The sequence below is a fragment of the Wyeomyia smithii genome, chromosome 3 (assembly GCF_029784165.1).
Source record: "Wyeomyia smithii strain HCP4-BCI-WySm-NY-G18 chromosome 3, ASM2978416v1, whole genome shotgun sequence".
Lineage (NCBI taxonomy): Eukaryota > Metazoa > Arthropoda > Insecta > Diptera > Culicidae > Wyeomyia > Wyeomyia smithii.
In genome coordinates, this window is record NC_073696.1 from 28,633,626 (window position 1) to 28,656,381 (window position 22,756).

The window sequence follows — 22,756 nt, forward strand, 5'->3', positions numbered from 1 at the left end:
CATGCAACAGATGCTCGGAAGTAGAGGCAAATTATGTGATGGTTTGCCTGAAATATTTACAAATTTTGTTATTATATACTTACGAAAAATTTTGTACTATGCGATCATCTTTTAGCTGAAGTTGTTGGAGAAAGTCCTCAATTTTTTTCGTAGGAACTTTAATGTTCAAACGGAACCGAGAATATGACTTGACAATCAGAACGATAACAACGAGTAGAAAAAAATTGACAGCTCTATAGTTGGTCCAGTAGTTTTTTACCAATATTCGGTAAAAGTTTAATTTACCGAACAGTTCATAGAAAATATAGCAGTATTCAGTAAATTCATTTGCTGAATACAGAAAATATGTAAAGATATATCAATTTTACAAACTACTCTGTATTTTCTCAAACTTACCGAACTCAAACTTACTAATAATTATCGAACATTTATTATCTGATTGGGTGTGTGTATAAAACAAACCTAAGAGCATGTACACGTCTTCTCACTGGGCACTGTTATCTCAAAATGCCAGGCAAGCTTGACGATGAACATGTCACCTCTGTGACTCTGGATATGAAATCTCGAAATATCTAACCAGTGATCGCCGAGGACTAATACGTAGCAGAATGCATACCTGCGGTAAGAGACAAGAAGAACTTTCCCCGACATCTGGAACAAAAGTCTCGGTAAGGTTCCAAGCCTCAGTAGATCAGTTAATTTTTCCATTTGAAAATTTCCATTAATTTCCAACTTTACAACCTGATTTCAAAACATTTTTTAACCGATATCATGGAGTGGGATAAAATTGATCACCTAACAATTCATGATTAAACTGATCGAATGAAACTGATTTTTTAAACTCACAATACATGTTTACGAGTCCTCGAATACAATTAAAAAAAAATCACTTAACTCTCTTATTTACATAAAAATTCATCGATTATTATGATTTACCACAGAAAATTTACTAGGACACTACAGAGATCTTATTCTTAGAGCCAATTTTGGACTTTTTGCAACAAACCGAATTGAAAGCATTCCAAAGTTGATCAAGTGAGAGCAAACTTAATAAATTTTATCTCGTTCGCCAAAACGGATAGCTTTTAACCTAAAATATCGATATTTTTGTTCCCAAAGTGGCAGTAATTGCAATGCCCATATAATTTCAGTGGAATTCGTGGAATATTTGAATAATCTCATCATTCATGTAGTTTCATTCAGATTTTCCTCATAGAACCTTAGATAATTTTTAGATTTTTTCAGAAAATAAGAATTGAAATTTCAGTTTCATCATTTAGAAAAAAAATGCATGAAGTAAATTGTTTGAAAAATACAATAATGATCAAATACAGTGATTTTTCGATTTTATCATGGTCAAAAAGATACTCTCTGGCGAATCTAGCGAGACTGTGTACTCGAGGAAATGATGGAGGTTCTTGTTTTTTTTTTTATTTATTTATTTTTGTTGAATTGAATAGCATTGAAATTTAACAAAATACTACAAGGTATACAGCCCTAGGGGTTGTATGAAATGGTGACGTAGGACTAAATATATAATATATGCTAAACTAAAAATTATTAGATGCTGCGCTAAACTGTTCATAGGTAACACTACCGTTTATCTTTGGTGCGTCCTGGTCGTTATTTTAAAAATGATTATTTAGAAATAGATGAACATTTCACACTAGTAGTTGTTGTGAAAATTCTCATAACTTTTATCTTCATCATCTTATAGTTCTGAAAAGAACCGATTTCATAATCTTCAGCTCGAAATGTAGCTACAGAATGCTGATGATCACACCACCACCGGTAGCATCGATTATTTTGTTGGCCACGTATAAAATTTGCTCTCCGCTGTGCCCTCCAGCAGCTGTGCCAGCAAAATATTCTGCAGCGTACGATGGTAACTGTTGCTGCCGTGTGCAGAATAAAGGTAACATGCTCCGCGGTGCCTGGAAGTTGACTCGTATGCAGCTCTCGTTTCTCAATGTCGCGAAGCTTTAACAGCTGCACCGCACTCGCTATTGTGGAACAAACTAAACTGAAGCTGAATTTTCCACACGCAGTCTTTTGTATCGAGTTCAGCGTAGATTTTTACCATTAGGGCGTGGCCACGTAGCTTATAGAAAGAAAGAGAAACAAACCAATACATCTTCCAGTTCGTTCCTAGCAGCCGACTGAGTTAGACGTTATTTCGTTATCTCAGGCCTTGTTCGGTGATTCTATTGAACTTTACCTATTGTTTCGTAATCGAAATCTCTTTTGTTCGGAGTGAATAGAAAGTGAAGCTGTGTGTAAGTGGTGGAAGAAGATGGACGATCCAGGAGGAGGCGGGGGCTCTTGGGAGCCTTTGGGTCTCGATACGAGGTGTTAAATCATGTGACTAGTGACCATGGGAACAGGAAAGGAAAATCGAAACAGACCAAGCGAAGTGCGACGAAAGAAAATTGCATCGAATCAGACTACAACAAACAACCAAAGTTGGACGGAAATGATAATGGCGGAAGGTTTCTCATCTTGACTCGAACGGACGATGGCCAAACAATGCAAAACGTTTCGCCATTTCTCATTAAGAAGACGATTGACAATATTACCCCGAACATACAAATCAGCAGATTAAGAAATGGATCGTTGCTACTCAAAACAGTGGACCGTCAACAGGCTGAAAAGCTGAAGCGGCAGACAAAACTCTGTGATCAGATATCCATCCACGTGATCGAGCACCCAACCTTAAATTCTAGTCGAGGAACAATCACGTGTCACGATCTTATTCAATTTTCGGATTAAGAAATACTGGATGGCTTGAAGGAATACCATGTTGTAGCGGTACGAAGAATGACTCGTCGGAGCCGAAACGGTGAGGTGGAAGATACAGGAACTTTCATTCTTACATTCAACTTGAGTTATCTACCACCCTCGATTGATGCTGGTTTTTACCGATGCCGTGTTCGACTGTATGTACCCCCTCCCCTACGTTGCTTCCATTGTTTCAAATTTGGACACAAAAAAGAAAATTGCAGAGGAAACCGTATTTGCCCAGAATGTGCCGAATTGTTCCACGACAACACCCCTTGTGTTCACCTAAAGAAATGTATCTGCTGCCGCGGAGACCATAGCGCATGGTCTAAAGATTGTCCCATGTATATGGATGAGGTAGAAATTCAACGAATAAAAGTAGCTGAACGAGTATCGGCGAAACAAGCCCGAGAGAAAAGACGACTTCAAGCTCCCTTGCCAGTGTTCACCACAATCAAACCGCATTTCAGTTTTGCCAGCGCGATAACGATCACAGACAAGTACCAACGAACTCAATCGATGCCAGCTACTGCGTTACCCGAGACACAAACCGACCAAGTACGAAAGCAACGAAACGGACCCGAAACAAAAAGCGACGAGTCGAACAGAACCAAAGTAAATCCCAGAGCGAACTTCGAACCAAAGGATCAAATCAGAAAAAACAATCAGATGAGTACTCAAATAATAATTAACAATAATGAAAACAGTACGATTAACACAGAAAAAAATGATATCAGAACAGATAATACCAGTTTACAAAATCTTTTCCAAGTAGTTAAAATGTCAATATTTTCAGATCAAAGTGATGAATTCCTAGATTTAGATGATATTTATTTCATTTAAATATTTTTTCAGGATGCTTGGATCATTGAACCATCCTTCCCAATTACCTATGGACCCTTGCATTATCCAGTGGAATTGTAATGGATTCTACCAGCACTTCAATGAGCTAAAATTTCTCATGAACGATTTAAATCCGTACTTGATCTGTATTCAAGAATCCCATTTCGACCATCGTAAGATTCCAACACTAAAAAATTTCAAAATTTTTTATGAAATCGATCAGTTTCACTTACGAGCGTCAGGTGGAGTGGCTATATGCGTTAAGAAGGGTTTTCATGTCAAGGAAATAGAATTACAAACAGATTTACAAGCAGTGGCTGCAACTGTTTATTATTCAGTAGAGTTCACGTTATGCAACCTATATTTACCACCAAGTCTACAAGTTTCTAGACAAGAATTAGAACAGCTATTTAGTCAACTTCCCTCACCATTCCTGATATGCACAGAAAGTAATGCCCACAGTAAAAATTGGGGTTGTGATAATGAAAATACGAGAGGTCGTATGCTGGAAGATTTAATCAATGATTTGAATTTGAATAGCTTAACAAATAATACATTTTTTGCTATTGATTTGACCTTTGGTTGCCCCTCACTTTTCTCTGTGTTCGATTGGAAAGTTCACGATGACCTGTGCTCTAGTGACCATTTCCCGATTATTCTTACTGCACTCAGTCGTAATCTGAGTTTTTCGAAAAGAAGTCGTTGGATTACAAACGCAGCTGATTGGAAAAACTACCAAGATCTCATAACTCAAAATATAAATACTAACAAGCCCGAACGTTCCCAAGAGCAAATTGAACACTTCTCTCGATCCTTGATTAATGCAGCAAATGAAACAATTCCCAGAACATCTTCTGCCGTTAAAAAGCATAAACCTCCTTGGTGGAACTCTGAAATTTCAGAGTCTATCAAAGAAAGGAAAAGGGCTTTGCGAAGATACAACCGAATAATGACCACAGACAATGAATGTGCATATAAAAAAGCAAAGGCGAAGGCAAGACGGCTGATGAGACAATCACAGCGAAAGTCATGGCCAGAATTTGTACCAACGATATCGTTCAACACTTCACCCAAGGAGATTTGGACCAAAATTCATAAAATTAACGGAAAAGTGAAAAATAATTTCGTGACAGCGTTAAAAATCGATGATCAACTGATCACCTCACCAGATTTGATTACTCAACAGTTAGGAAAGTCATTTGAACAATTGTCGAGTACTACAAACTATTCTGAAGGTTTCCTTGAACATAAAGCATTAGTTGAAAGTCTAGAAATATCATTCGATGAACATGAGTCAAGTGAATTAAATAAGCCATTCAGTTTTACAGAACTTGAGTTGGCTTTAAAGAGTTGTAAAGGATCATCAACAGGACCAGATGATATTCATTACCACATGCTAAAAAATCTTCCAGCTGATGGGCTATATAATCTTTTGGAAATCTATAAAAGAATTTGGCAGGAGAGGTTTTTTCCTGATCAGTGGAGAGATTCAATTATAATCGCGATCCAAAAACCTGACCAAAACCCATTAAATCCGCTAAACTACCGACCAATATCACTAACAAGCGGTCCATGCAAGCTATTAGAGAAAATGGTAAACCGAAGACTGTTGTGGTTTCTCGAATCAAAAAACATTATAGATAAAAATCAATCGGGTTTTTGAAAATACCGAAGCACAACCGACAATTTAACAACCCTTGAATCAGACATACAAGAAGCGTTTTCGAACAAAGAGCACCTTGTGTGCATATTTTTGGATTTAGAGAAAGCTTACAATATGACTTGGTCAAGAAATATAGTTAAAACACTTTCTGAACTCGGAGTTCGCGGAAATATGTTACATTTTATCGATAACTTTTTAAAAGATCGTACCTTTCGTGTCCTTAATGGAACCAATTACTCAGCAACATTTACCCAGGAAAATGGGATCCCTCAAGGGTCTGTTTTAAGTGTGACTTTATTCTTAACAGCTGTTAATTCAATACAACAAGTGTTTCCACCCACTGTAAAACGTATCGGTTTTGCTGATGACTTTGTTGCGTACGCGAGAGGAAAACCTAGGTCTATAATCCAAAAAAGCTCCAATCAACTATGCATAATCTAGAGAACTGGTGCCAGATCACTGGTTTCAGATTCTCCCCAGCGAAGACCAAAGTAATGCATTTTTGTAAACGCATCAATTGCAACATAAACCCGAACATAACACTTTTCAACCAACAAATCGAAGTAGTAGAGTCTCACAGATTTTTAGGAATGATTTTTGACCGGAAGCTCAGTTGGAACATGCATTTGAAAAAACTTAAATGTAACGCATCACATTCGCTGAAAATTATTCGTACTCTTTCCCACACAGATTGGTGCTCTGATAGGAAGTCATTAATGATCCTTTTCAAGTCTCTTGTACTCTCCAGAATTGATTATGGATCAATAGTGTATGCAACTGCAAGTCAGAGAACATTGAAACAACTGGACCCAGTACACCATTTGGGATTACGTTTGGTTACCGGAGCGTTAGGACTAGCCCGACTGCGAGTATCCTTGCTGAAACTGGTATGATGCCTTTGAGCTATCGCAGAGATCTCCAATTACTGAATCGAAAGTCATCCACTTCGAAAACAGCTCGTTAATCAACTAACAAACGAAACTCAAACACACAAAATTAACAAATCTTTCGCTATTAGAGTTAAAGAGTGTCAAGATAAATACCAGCTACGACTAACCAACATTTTAAATCGATCGTATCACAAATCCCACCATGGAGCAATAAACCAATCAGAGATGATAAATCATTGACCATTTGGTCGAAAAAACATTCTCCTATGATTATTCAAAAAGAGTTCAAAAAAATATCGGAAATTTCTTCTGATCACTGCTTCATCTATACAGATGGTTCTAAAAATGAAACCACTGCTGTAGGATGTGCTGTGTTTTCAGAAGAATATGTAAGCCAGAAACGTCTGTTATCAACTATATCAATTTATACTGCGGAATTGCAAGCGATTCTTGACGCTGTAAAATTCGTAAGTAAAGATGACAAATATTTTAAATACCTAATTCTATCCGACTCCCTGAGTAGCTTGGAAGATCTAGAAAACATTTACAATGACCACCCATTAGTACAATGTATTCAAGATGAAATCAAGAAAATATCTAATAAAGACATTCGATTTATATGGATACCAAGCCATGTTGGGTTATCCGGAAATGAAAGTTGATACCTTAGCCAAAGCTGTGACTGAATTACCGTTACAATCAACGCCACTCACTGTTGATGATCTGATGTCCTTCTACTATCGAATAATAATTGAGGCATGGCAAAACGAATGGTCTGGAGTTGAAAACAACAAACTGAGAGCGATCAAGGATTCAGTAAAAGAGTGGAAGTCCTCATACAGAAACACCAGGAAGGAATATGTGGTTTTGACCAGGTTGCGTATTGGGCACACCCGATTAACCCATGAACATTGATTCAAGCATGAAAATCCTCCTACCTGTGACGTTTGCAAAGAGCAAATCACAGTTGAGCATATTTTTAGCCAGTGCGAAAAATACAAAGAATTAAGTGAAAAACATTGTATACATTCTGAGGATATTTTAGGTGATTCGAAAGCGAATATGAACAAGTTATTTAGATTTCTCAAAGAAGCCAATATATTTAACCTAATTTAGGACACTGTTAGATGATTAGGACTAGGTCTTTGTATACAAAAAAAAAATGTAACTTGTAACCTTTATAATATTTGCCCCTTTTTATTGTGCTGGCACCCCATTTCTCGAAATAAAAATGAAAAATAATACAATACTACCGAGTGAATTTCAAAGCATCAAAAGAAAGTTTTTGCTTCCCCGATGCGAAAATCACTCTGGTTCTCAGATTAACTAATTTTCGTTCCTTATGTTTGACTGATAACGGTGTTCAAGTGAACACAAACAAACAATTAAACCGGAAAATCACTCAATTTAGCAGTGAAAGTTCTTGAAATGAGGGTTATGTCTTGTTGTGATAATCTATTCATAGGCAACACTACCGTTTATCTTTGGTGCGCCCTGGTCGTTATTGTAAAAATGATTATTGAGAAATAGATGGACATTTCACACTAGGAGTAGTTGTGAAAATTCTCGTAACTCTTATCTTCAAGCATTTATAGTTCTAAAAAGAACCGATTCGATAATCTTCAGCTCGAAATGTATGCTATAGAACGCTGATAATCACACCACCACCGGTAGCATCGATTATTTTGTTGGCCGTGTATAAAATTTGCTCTCCTCTGTGCCCTCCAGCAGCTGTACGATGGTAACTGTTGCTGCCGTGTGCAGAATAAAGGTAACATGCTCCGCGGTTCCTGGAAGTTGACTCGTATGTAGCTCTCGTTTCTCAATGTCGCAAAGCTTTAACAGCTGCACCGCACTCGCTATTGTGAAACAAACTAAACTGAAGCTGAATTTTCCACACGCAGTCTTTTGTATCGAGTTCAGCGTAGATTTTTACCATTAAGGCGTAGCCACGCAGCTTAGACAAAGACAAACAAACCAAAACACTTTGTTGAGTCAAAATATGTAGGCAGTGGAATTTATTTCGTCCATGTTATTGTTATCTGTGCTTGGGAAGCAAGCCAAGAACAAGGGAAATGTATGGGAAAGCTTGACCTTGGAACTTTTCACCTTTTTCCACCATTAAGCAGTAAAGCAACAATGTTGAACATAGTATCAAAAAATTGTTACACATTTTATCTATCCACCGACATATAAATGACTAAGATGCATTAAGTCGTTCGCCTGCTTTCATTTTCATTTTCACAAAGTGTAATCTAGTATAGAAAACAAAGACGTAGTCCTACGTCAGTTCCTAGTTTTTATCATTTTACCAAGTCCACAGTTCCATAGTATTTACGGGAGGATGTTTTTTGACCGTGACAAAATCGAAAAAGCACTGCATATATACAAAAAAATATTTTTTCCTATTTTTATCACAATGAATGGACGTTCGCGGAAAATATACGGAATAATCACTTACTTTCTGCGAAATTATGGAATGAACAAAAACGCTGATTCACTCATATAAGAATGGACCAGCAGTGAAAAGGCAGCGAACTTGGTGAAATTTATCCTATTTTTTGTGAAATAAAACATTTTTCTCAACGTTCCCATATTCGTGTCACCGCCAATTTGATATATTGAGGAGAATTGCGTCTACGAAATTCGAATTTCGGCACGATTTAATCGATTGTGGGGAAACTTCTGATTTATGGTTTATATATCGGGATTCGGAAGACGGGAAATTGGATATTTGTACCTGATGGTGGTGAAGATGATGCTAATATCAAAAGAAATAAAATAAACTTTTATTGTCAAGTTTGGAATTTGGCATGGTTTGCATGACATTTTTCAAAAGCTATTGTTTTCCGTTTGTTTTGCTATTGTTATCTAATTGTGAAGAAAAAATATAAAAAATGTATCGCTGCCGCTAACGAAAAAACAAAATTGTCTGTCGAACATAAAACGACCCCATCGATTCCAACGTTAAAGGAATCGCATGGTTGTTTATCATTTTGTAGAATGAAATTTTCATTACCAGATTATCTTTACGACAACGCTCTTATTTGTGTTTAAAGAATTGAGAAAGCTTCCTATGGATCAAAATAACGATTCCTTAACTAATTATACTTACCTATTAATCATCTAATCAAACTTTCAAAACCAAATAAAACCACCCTTTCCTCCGCCAGACAGTCATTCAAGCTCACTCAATCAAAAGCTTGCAAGCACATTACTTCTTCAGTCAAAAACCGAACGATTGCCAAGAACTTTTCCGATTTGCCTCGTCATCACCATCGTCATCATCATCGTTATCATCATCAGCATCCGTGCCACCTTCGTCACCAATCGGATCAAAACAAACCACCTGCTAGACAGCGCGGCGTGCTCTCACGCTCCCGCTCGCTCGGTCTCTCTCGAGGGAGCAGCAGCTGCACGATGGAACAAAAATGCTGTTAACGCTCTCCGGTAACACACGAGGTTCCTAGCAGCAGCCACGGGATTCAACTTATCAAACATATCACACTGTGTAGTAGCAGTAAAAGCAGCCTCTCGCGTCGTCGTTGGCTGGCAGCCTGCCGGTGTGCGAGGCAATGCGAGGCTGGGGATGGATGGCATAGCCTGAACACATGCTCCCGACCTGCCAACCAGCTGGTCGGTGTTCGGGTGGAAGCCCACGCATCAGCAGCAGGTTGCACTGCGGCTGCTGTCAGTCAATTTCGACGCCTCGTGTGAACCTGACGGACGGACGGACGACGGCTAACGGAATACGCTGACCGGTTCGGACCATGTGCGAATGAAAAGGTAGTTCTATGTGGTCGCGGGAGTGTGTGATTGGCCAGCTGAGTGGTACTCTTCACGGATTAGTGCATATTGTTTCGGAGGAAATTGGCCGAATATCCAAAGTGATTCTGGTGATGGTGAGCGGTGATAAAAAATGTGTTCAACCGTGTGATTTCCTCCTGATTTAAGCTGTGGTAGTAATTTATAAGCACACATTTCGGAGTAACTGGCAGAGTTACTAGTGCAGGATTACTCTCGGTGTTGGATCGAATTGTGTATGGAATGGGGTGGGGGTTTACTTTCTACCCTACCCGGATCGGTGAGCGATGGACCATAAATCGTGTCTCGTCAAAGCAGTAAAAGTGAAAAAAATTAAAAGTGGTCATCAAATTCATCGAGGATACACCGAAACAGCAGGCAAAATGTGTAGAATAAATTATTTTCATTTTATTACCTGCGTGGGGAAATTCTGCCCTACCAGGTTACGTTTCGGGGGCTCATACATCGAGCATCCAATGTGCGCTAAAAGCACGAGTGGTTGTGCGAGCTAGATAAAGTACTTATCAAGTCTAATAAAGAATTCACGTGCTTTGTGCTGGTGTATGGGCTTTTCAACGGACTGATCAGATTTCCTGCTCAACCATCAGGTTTATATTTCTTCCTCCCAACCCCCTGCAGTGACTTTCCACCGCACCACTCGTTTCTATACGGAAGTTAATCCAAAGCAGCAGCAACTCTTTCGGCACACGGAACGTGTTTTCCCCAAGCAACAGAGAAAAAAAAACCTCCAGACTGGTAAACGAACACGTACTCGCTCCAAGTGCCGGAGAGGTGAGATGATGAGATGGAAAACGAGGTGCCATATTTTGAAAAGGATAACGATGGTATCCGGGGTGAACAACAAAAAAGCTGAATGATGAGATTCGGTTCTACCGGGTGACTGCCAAGTGCCAAGGCAGGGGAATGGCAAAATAATTGATCGCGCTATTACAGCCGAGCCAAAGCCAGCGCGGGTACACAAAAGGACACCGTTGAGCACCTAATGAGTATCTGTATCGTTATGGTGTGTTTGCCATCATATCTGATCCATTTATCAGTATTAGTTCGTAACGGTGAGCGATGGGATTTACTGGAAATTGTGCCAGTAATAAATGCTGTAAATTTTTGGGAAGAGTTCGCTGCATGATTTTATGCCACTGACATGTGGAACAAATTCATAATAACGCCACTCATTTTTTAATAGTAGTTCGAATAAACTCGTTACAGCAAAGATTGTAAATTTATCGTAATTTCAGATCGATTATTCTGAGGAAAATCTCAAATTTTTGATCTAGAATTTCAAATTCTAAGTTAAGAAACATGAGTATCAGTAATCATTCTTTGCTTATACCACTGTTGTTATAATTGGTTATAAATCTCAATATTCTGTAAATTTCGATAAAGGAACAGAGAATCCGAATCTTGTAGTCCGCATTCAATTCAAAACCTAACTGAATTTCATATTCTGTAATTAAAGTGCAAAGCATCAAGTACAAGATCGAGTTCAGTATTCCGAATGCCCCATTTCGGAATCCAAAAAACTCGAAACATCATTTGCTAGGTATAGAGCCAACACATTTTCACAGTTTTGTTATTTTTGACATTTTTCAAATTTCATTTCTAAAGCTTTCAACTTGTTTTTTGACGTGGGACTACGTCTTTGTTTCCTAAACTGGTATGCATTCTGTAAAATTGGTAATAAAACTGGCAAATGTTGCGTCAGATTTCAAACGATAATAACAGCATAACCATATGATGGATAACAATATCCAATACACTGTTGGATAGATAAAATGTTGAACAATTTTGTAATACGCTAGTTATCATCATTTTTTCATTGCAAAGCGGTAAAAATCGATAAAAAGTGTCAAGAACAAATTTACGCGAACAATGACCTAATCACATGCGAGCATTCCTAGCACAGACGACATGAATAGACACCAACCATTCCCTGTGATATCCTATGCATCAATATCCAAAACAAAATTGACATAGTCTCCCCGTCCTATTAGGTCAATTTATGTTTGCTTCCATTAACCTAGACTAATTTGATGTCTCGAAGGTAAAGGTTTTTCGAAAAGTTTGAAACAACCTCTTTTCTTGAACAATTACTAAATCTGTTGTTGGAGCGTAATAGAAACTGATGTCTTGAAAGAAAACATGCCGGTTAAAGCAACAGTACCGTAGAGTATGCGTAGACCAGAGCGCCACTAGTTTCTCGTCGTCTATCATTGCAGCGGGCACGACTTCTATTCGCGTGCAATCAAAATTGCATTGCTGCTACTGATGCTGATTGAAAGCTTATCTTATGAATATGGTTACCATAAAAACCATAAATTACTCAACACGAATTGAACAATTTTGCAACGGTTATAAGTTATTTTTATTTATTTTTTATCTTCGATATTCACTAAATAATCGTGTCATAATATCGAAGTTCCTAAAGATACTAATTTATAGATTAGTAAGAGCCGGCGAGTGTTTGTGAATTATGAGTCCATTTACTAAGATCAGATTTTTTTTTACATTTCAACATTGATAGATTTCTTTTATTTTTAAATTGACTAATAAAATAATATACCTATATTAATTGTCTTAGTAGTACAGTGAATGTAATTGTTGGCAAATTAAACAAATTTGTGAAGCAAAATACAAAAATGAATCTTTTTAAACTTCATTGTTGTTTGCACAAAATAAAACACTACAGACACAACATCAACTAGTGTGAATGAAGTTCTTTCGAGTGTAATCATACATATTTTTGATAAAATGAAGGGGAGGCTGAGAATTCCAATACGTGACTCACTGAAAAAACTAATTTATTGTGTCTGTAATTACAATAATTCCAGTGCTTAGTCCCACGTCCACCATACATACAACCATACAACAATATCATACAACCCTAGGGCGGTATACCTAGTAGTACTCATGAAACTTCTTGACCCGGATGAGTGAATGTAATATTTACTTTTGAAGTTAATAGTAGAACTTAACAATTTTTTTAAATTTTTTGTCGATATTAATTTTTTTATGTTTTTGACATTCATGACATCTTGAATATTTGTGGTTTTTAACATATCAATGTTTGTCATTTTTCGTCATATTTGATGATATTGAAATATTGCATATTTTGGGCATTTTGGCATTTATGATATACATATTTGCCATTTTTTATAATTAGGGTTTTGACATGTTTGTCGTTTTTACATTTTTATATTTCTAAAATACACTTTTTTTCAAATTATTGACATTTCTGATGTTTTTGGCATATTTGACATTGTTGGCCTATCTAACTGTGTAGTTTTTTTTTATTCACATTTATTTTTGTTTTGGGGTGTTCTGTTTTGGTTTTACATTCAAAAAAAAAAAAACTAGACAGTATTAAAGTTTCTGACTTTTTTAACTTTTTACCTTCATTGACATGGTAAATTATTCGGATTTTGTGATATTTTTCACACCCTTGATATTTTTAACATTTCTGAAATATTAGTAGCCACTTGACATCAGTATGCATTTAGTTTTGAGTATTTTGAGTTAAAGCTATCTCGTGAATTTGACCTTTTAGAAAGCAACGATCTTCAAGAAAGTTGTTCAGTAGAACAAAAGCTGCTGGTGGGTAATAGTCTAGTTACGAAATCTGCCACAATGTGGTGCTATTGTGTTTGAAGTTTTTTTGCTTACTTTATCTCGTGAATTCAACCACTTATAAAGTTGCGGTCTTCGGTAAAGTTGTTCAAGAGGTCAAGAGATTTTGATTTATGAACGGATTGATTGGGAATAAAGCCAATAGTTTTGAGTGTTATGAAGTAAAATTATCTCGAAAATTCCGGTACTTAGAGTACTACAGTATACATAGTTACACTGAGTAATATTGCTCATAATAAATTTAAAAAAAAATAAAATAAAGCTGCGGTCTTCAACAAAATTGTCCAGAAGATCAAAGACTTCTGGTTGGTGGACAGTTCAGTGCAGAATTCTGCTATTATGCGGTACTATTGTGCACACAATTATCGTAGTTTGATCTTTATTTCTGCACTAAACTGCTTACCAGCCAAAGGACCTTGACCTGGAAAACTTTGTTGTGAACCGCCCTTTTTTTGGAGGCCAAAATCGTGAGATAATCAAGGATTAAAATATGACGAATCGCTTGGACACTAACGCCACGTAGATGGGCATCCAAACTGACCACCCAGAAGCTCTTTATCTTCTTTATAAGTCTGCTGAAAACAGAAACTTTCTAGGTTGTCAGAAACACAAGACATCTGCCTATTTTAGATGATGCTAAACTTTTTGGGGGGTTCTGCACTATTCAAACTTGATGTTACGATACTCAATGAAGCGATCCCAAGCTTATGGCGGGTATTATCTAGGGCTTTTGACTATTCCATGTTGCTTTTAAAAACAGAAGTCAGTTTTTTGAATTGTAATATGGTTTTCTGGTTTGATTTCCGGTCTCTGGGAGTCGGAAATATCCATATTGGACCATTTTTAATTTTCCTTACATAAACAATATCCCCTTGTTTTCTTCAAGCTGATCATATTTTGTCGCAATTTCCTTTTAACTTTGTATTTATAATCTGCTCATACTTATGAAAATGAGCGTATTCCACAATATGACTTGAACTATATATTATTTGAAAGTTTTTTTTTTGAAGATCTTGTTTTTCAAACAGGTAAATGCTTTTAACACAAAGGAGTGAAAACTCCACTTATTAATATATTTACAAATCAAATGATGATAAAACTTACTTTTTATCCATTCCGGAATCTCCCGTTTCGGAGATCCTTGCTTGTTGAAAGAATCCTTCAGCTTGTTCCATAACTAATGGAAACGTTTTCTGGCATCCGGTGCTCTCAGATCCGAATGCTCATCTATGAAGCAAGTCAGCCCTGGAAAGATGTGAATTACATTCAGAATACAATTTACTTAAAATACCTACATTTTAAAGTTTAGCAACATAAAAAAATCGAAAAAGATTTTTCTTAGGTTGCTAGGTACAAATGAACGTCTTCAACTTATCGACCAATTTTTATCACTTTTACGCCAGTTTTGCCAGAAAATCAACTACAATATGCCATCTTCTACTCGAACCAAAATCGGTAATGTCGAATGTGGTCGAAAAGAACAAAAATCACTCCAATTGAAATGCCACACCAGTTTTTAGTTTTTCATTTTCAATTTCTAGGTAGCCAAACTTCCTGAGGTACGTAGTTATGTGTCAAATTTTTTTTGTAGAATCTGCCCGACTAATGTTTGCTTCCATGAGCCTAGAATATTTTAACGTCTCGAAGGTAAAGCTTTACTGCAATGTTTGTTACAACCTCCTTCAACAGACAATTTAATGATGTGCTCTGAGAATGTTTTTGAAACTGCTGGTAGGGGAGAACCGATTTTATCAATTCCCTAAATTACACTAGGGCTATTTTACGCGGAGTATGCGTCCCAAATTTGTATGGGGCCACTTAATAACTGACTTTTCTGAGTTGAAAAGTAGAAAACCGTTCTAAAATGTTTGAACCTCGTTTGAATATGTTAATGGCCAATCTAGAGACCAAAATGCAGAATCCGAAATATTCAGAACTTACACCAAAAATTGTGAATTTATCTTGTCTCTTGGCCTGAAACGAAAACGTGATTGAAATGTGGCGTTAACATGCTTGTCTTTTTTCATCAGAAAACCTCTAGAGTGCAGGAGAACATTTTGCGCTGCGAAAACAACTGTTCTTACACTAAAGAGCAAATCAACGCACATGCTAGAAGAGAGCGACAGACGATTTTTATCTGCTGAGCCTCCCGAAGGCGAAACCTTATAAAATTCGAAAATGGCCGACTTCGAGTCACCATTTCGAATTTTCGAAGCACAAGACTCGGAAATAATTAATGCGTTCCCTGTGAAAATGCTATTTTATGTTTGCTGTGGTGAAGCAAACGTAAAATAGAATTTTCATAGGGAACGCAATGAGTATTTCCGAGTCTTGTGTTTTTGAAAATAGCAGTAGGTGTAGCACAGTCTTCTCGGGAGCCATATTGAAGTTTGAACAACACGTTTTTAGCATCTAAAAAGTTTACAAGCCGATGGGGTAAGAGTTTTTCCATGATTTTATTTATGACTAATAATGAAGAAATTGGGCGATAGTGCCGTAGGGTAAAACTTGTCGCCAGATTTGTATACCGGTGTAACTTTAGCGATTTTCAAGGTATCAGGATACGACCCAGAAGCTATGATATTATTTACCAGCATAGTGATCGCGTCAGATAAGGGTCTTATATTAGATTTTATTAAGTCTGCCAGGACTGGTGTGCCTCAGGGGAGTATTTTGGGTCCAATCTTATATAACATTTTTACTTCTGATCTTCCTGATTTACCACCAGGTTGTGAGAAATCTCTGTTTTGTGACGATACAAGCATTTCCGCAAAAGGGAAAAGCCTTCGAGTTATATGCAGTCGGCTACAAAAAGTTTAGATATATTTTCTTCATACTTGCAGAAATGGAAGATTTCCCCTAAAGCTTCTAAAACACAGTTAATTATTTTTCCTCATAAGCCAAGAGTTTCATTTCTCAAACCCACCCATAAGCACGTGAATAAGATGAACGGTGTGGTCTTAAATTGGTCTGATCAAGTTAAATACTTAGGGCTAATTTATGATAAGAATCTTTCTTTCAAGGAGCACATTGAAACTATCCAGTCAAAGTGCAATAAGTATATCAAATGTTTATATCCTCTTACCAACAGGAATTCTAGACTTTGTCTCAAGAATAAACTGTTAATTTACAAACAAGTTTTACGGCCAGCAATGTTATATGCAGTACCCATCTGGACAAGTTGTTGTACAACCAGGAAGAAGACACTGCAAAGGATTCAGAATAAACTTTTGAAAATGATTTTGAAGCGTCCTCCCTGGTTTAGCACGAACGAGCTACATAGGCTCACTAATGTAGAAACATTAGAAAATATGTCAAGCCAAATTATCAACAAATTCCGACAAAAATCGTTGCAATCCTCAATTGCAATGATTAGCTCACTTTATAGTCAGTAAGATAGTTTTAAGTTTCGTTTTATTCCTTTTTTTGCTCTTGACAAGTAGGTTTAATAGTTTTCCTACAATTACATTAACTTAACTGCGAAAGCTAATAACATTCAATAATATAAAAAAAGCGTACAAATATATATATATATATATAATAGTGTTGAAATGTCACCATTTGTGGCAGAACACACAATATTAATTCTGAATAGATATTAGTACTAAAATAAATCATTACAAACATTCCCCCCCCCCCCCCCCTATAAAAAAAAAAGTCTGCCGGGATATTATTGTGCCCGTCTCAAGAAAATAGAATTACAGACAGGTTTGATTGGTTTCAAAACGTCAAAATTGTATTCCGGAAGTTTTTTTAGCAAGATTATTTCCAATGCTATAGAAAAAGCGATTGAACGCATCTGCGACATCGTGATCTGTGTGCAACGTTTGGTTGTCAATGCTCAATTTTATTTGCTCATTACATTTTTTCCGACCACAGTTTCATTTAGTTTTTTTTCATACATTAGAATGACAGGAGCTTTTGAGTATGTTCTCGAAGTATTCTTTTATACACCTTTTTTTGGTAGTTATTACTTTTTTGAACACATGAATCTGCATTTCATTTGCCTGTTTGTCATTGGGATGGCATTTAACTTTTTCGAGGTTATATCTCTTGAATATACCTGAAATATTTTTAGAATATACAAAAGTTTAGCTATTGCTCTACTGTTTTTAAATATTCCAGGGTTATTTTGATCACATCATTGTTTTGATGAATTTGAAGCGAAACTTTGCTACTTGAGCAAATTGGAAAGTCTAAAACGACTTATACGAGTTTATGAATACGAGTAGCAATTTCGGGGGCCATACACATTCCACGTGTACAGTTTATGTTACCGAATGTCCAAAAATCATACAAAAAATTTGAAAATATATAAACAATCCATGAAAAGTATAGGGGGTCTAAAATCACCAAATACTAGTCTACGTAGAGTATGGTTTATCAAATAATCCAAATTTGTATGGCGTCGTACACAAATTACGTAACGCTAACAATCTAGATTTAAAACCCTCTCCCTTTCTAAATAACAATAAGTAACGTTTGATATGACCCCCGCCCCCTTCCAAAATTTTGTAACACTGAGCTACCTGACCCCCTCCAAATTTTCAATTTTAAGCAAGCATCACTCCCCCCTATGTAAAAGTAAGTAACGCAGACTCAACCCCCCTTCCCCTTCCCCCTTAATGCGTTATGTAGTTTGCGTACGACGCCTATGTTACGTGACGTCTTGGGTTGCCGTTGCTTTGAGATTATTAGAATTGCTGTCGAGATTATTGAGACTCAACAATGTCTTTAAGAGAAAAAAATCAAAAATAGTAATGAAACTTGTGGTGATATTACTTTTTGATCTTAAGAACTAGTCTGGAAACCAAATTAAAGAACTTTACGTATCGCAACTAATTGTTTTGTATCTGCCTGAACCGATTGTTTGTTTGCAATAGAAATCGCTCAAGATCCAGTTTATTTCCTATTCATATATTAGCATGTAAAACACTTTTAGTAACTAGGTACACATTCATAATTCAGAATTCAAAATGGTGTCTGAGGTCGATTTGTGGCTTCAGTGCATTATTACGATTCCGAAAATTCCCATGTTGGGTTGGTTACTTTCAACTATTTTTCAGAAACCGGAAGTCGCCATCTTGGATTTCGGAATGGCATTTGGAGAATATTTTTGGCCTTTGAGCGTCATTCTGCTTCCGGAAACACCCATAATGGCTGGTATTCGGTCATATTCAGCTGTTATCCAGAAACCAGAAGTTTCCATCTCAATGAGCTCAAAACTAATAAGAGTGCAGGTCCTGTTGATATACCGGCAAAAATAGTAAAAAATAACGTTCTTCATTTGTCACGAATTTTGTCTGAATCATTTTATTCGTAGATTGTAACTGGGTCTCATCCGAATTGTCTTAAAACTGCCAAAATAGTGCCTATATTCAAATCTGGGGACTGCAGTCAAACAGACAATTATCGTCTCATATCAACGTTATCAGTGTTCAACAAAATATTTGAGAAGTTACTTATAAAACGCTTGATTAGTTTTCTGGAAAAGCATGATATATTCTATAGTCTCCAATATGGCTTTCGTAACGAAAGTAGCACCACGATGGCGGTAGCTGAGCTTGGCGACTAGATATTAAAGGAAACTGACACAAAGAAAATGGTTGGAGCGCTATTCCTTGAATTAAAAAAAGCGTTCGACACGCTCAATCACGAAATTTTAATAAAAAAGATTGCACCAATATGGTTAAGAGGCACCGCAAACAGTATCATTCGTTGTTACTTAAGCAATAGAGCTCAATACGTTGCTTATGCTGGCGAAACAAGCTCCAAAAGAGACATTAGTACTGGAGTCCCACAGGGAAGTAACATTGGCCCTATACTTTTTCTTCTCTACATCAACGATATCAGTAAAATCAACCTAGTGGGTACACCTAGATTATTCGCTGGTGATACAGCTATTTTTTATCCTCACATCAATTTAAATCATCTTTAAATTTAAAAATCAATTTAAATAATTGCAAATATGAAGCTAGATTTGCTATTGCTAACAGATTATTTTTCTAATAATCTAATAATCCTCTAATAATCCTGTTTTTAAACCTGCAGAAAACTAAATATATGGTTTTTCGGTCAGCAAGGAAATCTCTTTCCCAAGCATTAACATTAGCTATCAATGCTACAATAATTGAGAAAGTTGAGTCCTATAAATATTTGGAAATCAACCTTGACTCAACTTTATCTTGGGATCTTCACATAGAAAAAGTCACTAATAAAATCTCTTCAACGTGTGGATTATTAAGACGTGTCAGTTCCTTTCGTCCCCGAAAGGCTATGCTGCTTTTTTACTTTGCTCATATACATTCTTATTTGAGACATTTGATCATTGTATGGGGTAGAGCTTGTAAGTCGAAATTAAAAAAACTCCAGACCTTACAAAATCGTTGTCTTAAAATTATTTATAAGTTGTCCTTCTTATTCCCATCGGTACAACTATACACTGACTTTTCCCATAAAATATTACCAATCCTCAGGCTGTGCGAAGAACAAACATTGATTCAAATCCACAACTGCTTACGCAACCCACAGCAATTGCATAGTTTACTTTTGAACATCCCGTCCAGAATTCACAATACTAGACAAATCTTTCACCTCCCAAGATCCCACGCGCATTCTAATTTTGGTCAAAATCGAATTTCTTTTGTAGGACCAACAAAATACAACAATTTGGCAAGAGCACTTCAACAAACAACCAACTGCCTATCCTTCAAAACCAAAGTTAAACAATTACTGCGAAAACATATTTCGCGATTATTGATTTGATGTTGCGGTTTCTTTCCCCTTCTATTTTTTTTCTCCTCCTTTTTACTGCCTTAAGCAATAGTTATATGTAAGTTGTTTTTCTTTCATTTTAAGTTACTCATAAACGTAGATCTTAGTTGTGCTTCTTTCAAAGGATATAAAATCCACTAGAAGCACAAATAGTTAGTTTTTCTATCTCTCGCGTTTCTAAACCAGAAGTTATTAATTCGTTTTGAACCAGTATAGCATTTTCGTTTCCAATTACACTCTCTTTATTTTTATTCAAATGGTTGAGACTTGAGTGTCCATTACCAGGGTGCTCAGCAGAGCCTTTTGGTGTGGGGGCGATCGGAGGGTCACTCAAAATAAAAAAAAATAAAATTAAAAAATGGCGTCTGGAGTCGAATTTCGGCCCTTCCCCCCTTTCAGAATACAGAGGAGTGTCAAACCACCATAGAAAGTTATGTTCGATTTGTATAAGAGTCCGGTGGGGTGGGGTGTTTTTGGCTCATAAAAACCTTCACATCATGTGAATCACATGCCAAATTTGGTTCCATTTACTTTATTATTTCTGGAGTTGTGAGGAAATTTGTGTTTCATTTGTATGGGAACGCTTTCTTACAGAAAAGGGAGGGGTGTTAAACCACCATGAACAAATTTGTTACCTTTAAATATTTGCATGCCAAATTGTATTTGCTTGAGTTGTGCGAAATTTGTGTTTCATTTGTATGGGACCCCTTCCTTCCTGATAAAGGAGGGATATCGAACCACCATGGAAATATTATTTACCTTTAAAAAATTTTACATGCCAAATTTGGTTCCATTTACTTGATTAGTTCTCGAGATGTGCAGGATTTTGTGTTCCATTTGTATGGATCAACACGGTGAAAAAAAAATCGTTGGCAGCATTTTTGAGTTATGCCTATTTTATGTTAAAATTCTGATATCTTAGGAAATTTATGCACACTGGACCAGTAAATGGTTTAAGTCTAACTGATTTTAATAGTACTTTTTTTTTTTTGAAGTTGAACTGCATAACTTTTTCTAGTTTTGAATTCAACTTAAATCTGCTTCCTTACGATAGTTTGAGTTTTTTTGCACAGCTCACTCTTATCGATTGAGTTTGAGTGCATGCAATGCAAGCAGTACTTGAGTGATTCAACGATGCAGGCGGTGATGTCACGCGATGAGATTTGTTTTCAAATCGAATTCATGCTTTTAAAGGACAATGCAACACACGGTCCTACGATTTTTATCCAGTTGTTTTTTTTTTTACTTCTCTGTATGCCTGAAGGGCACTGGGTACTGAAATGCCCCTGCGACATTCTTGCTGATTGTCTTTTGTGGCGGCCTCGATTGCTGTGCACAGGTTACGGATTTTTCGTACTCATTGATGGAGTAGAACTGTTTTGTTGTAAACCTGTACCCCAATTAGGTACAACATAGTTGATGAAACTAATGACCTGCTTGGGATTGGAGCTCCAAGCTTGGTATGGAGTTCAAAGGTAACTTCCTAAGAAGTTGTACCTAGAGGAAGCAAGAGCTTCGCAAGAGCAAAGCAAATGCTCTGAACTCTCTGGTTCAGATTTGCAGAATCGGCAGGTGTCGTTCAACACTACGCCGATTTTCTTTAAATGACAAAAAGCGGGACAGTGTCCGGTGAGGAGTCCCGTGAGTATCCGTAGGTCACTACGATTTAGACTAAGTAGCTTTCTGGCGGTTCCAGGGTTCAGATAGATAAACTGTTTGCCTTGTCTACAACCCTGTGCCTGTTGCCATTGGGATACTATTTCTAGCCTTTCCCAAGTTAATAGTTCGCTTTTGATAGCGGAAATGGACGTACCCAGAAACGGCTCGGGACCAATAAACCGCTGAGCTGATCCCTGTCTTGCTAGGTAGTCAGCGTGTTCATTACCCTCGACTCCGCAGTGTCCGGGCACCCAAAACAGAAAAACTGAATTCTGTCGGGAAAGTTCCCGTAGAGTTTCAATGCATTCTCAAACAAGTTTGGAAGCGCATTTGACGGACTTAAGTGCTAGTAGTGCTGCTTGACTGTCCGAGAATATACCGATTTTCGCATGTCTGTAGTTGCGTTGCAGACATATTTTTGCGCAGATATATATGGCATATACCTCTGCTTGAAAAACGGTGGACCATTTTCCCAGGGAAAACGTTTCCCTGATACCGGGTCCGTATATACCAGATCCCGTTAGGGATCCCATTTTCGAGCCGTCCGTATAAAAATTGACGATGCCAGGTGGAAGATTAGGTCCTCCATTGTTCCACATAGAGCGGTTTGTTTCAATCACTCTATATGGAATATCCATGTTGGTCCTAACGTCCATCCAGTCGGAGACTGTGGTTAATAGCGGAGTTAGTTTGAACTCCC

At 37.1% G+C, this 22,756-nt stretch overlaps 1 protein-coding gene across 8 annotated transcripts in view; it reads left to right on the forward strand.

Moving 5' to 3' along the window:
• Positions 1-22,756, forward strand: part of LOC129732921 (uncharacterized) — a 391,879-nt gene that overhangs the window by 228,148 nt on the left and 140,975 nt on the right. The window contains exon 1 of one of the 8 annotated variants that reach the window (XM_055694382.1): positions 9,711-10,301. The exons of 5 other annotated variants lie outside the window; for them this stretch is intronic. The gene's annotated coding sequence lies outside the window, so the exon portion shown is untranslated. Of the gene's footprint in view, positions 1-9,710; positions 10,302-22,756 lie in introns of those variants that run through there. 2 more of the 8 variants (XM_055694381.1, XM_055694383.1) reach the window with 2 other exon arrangements.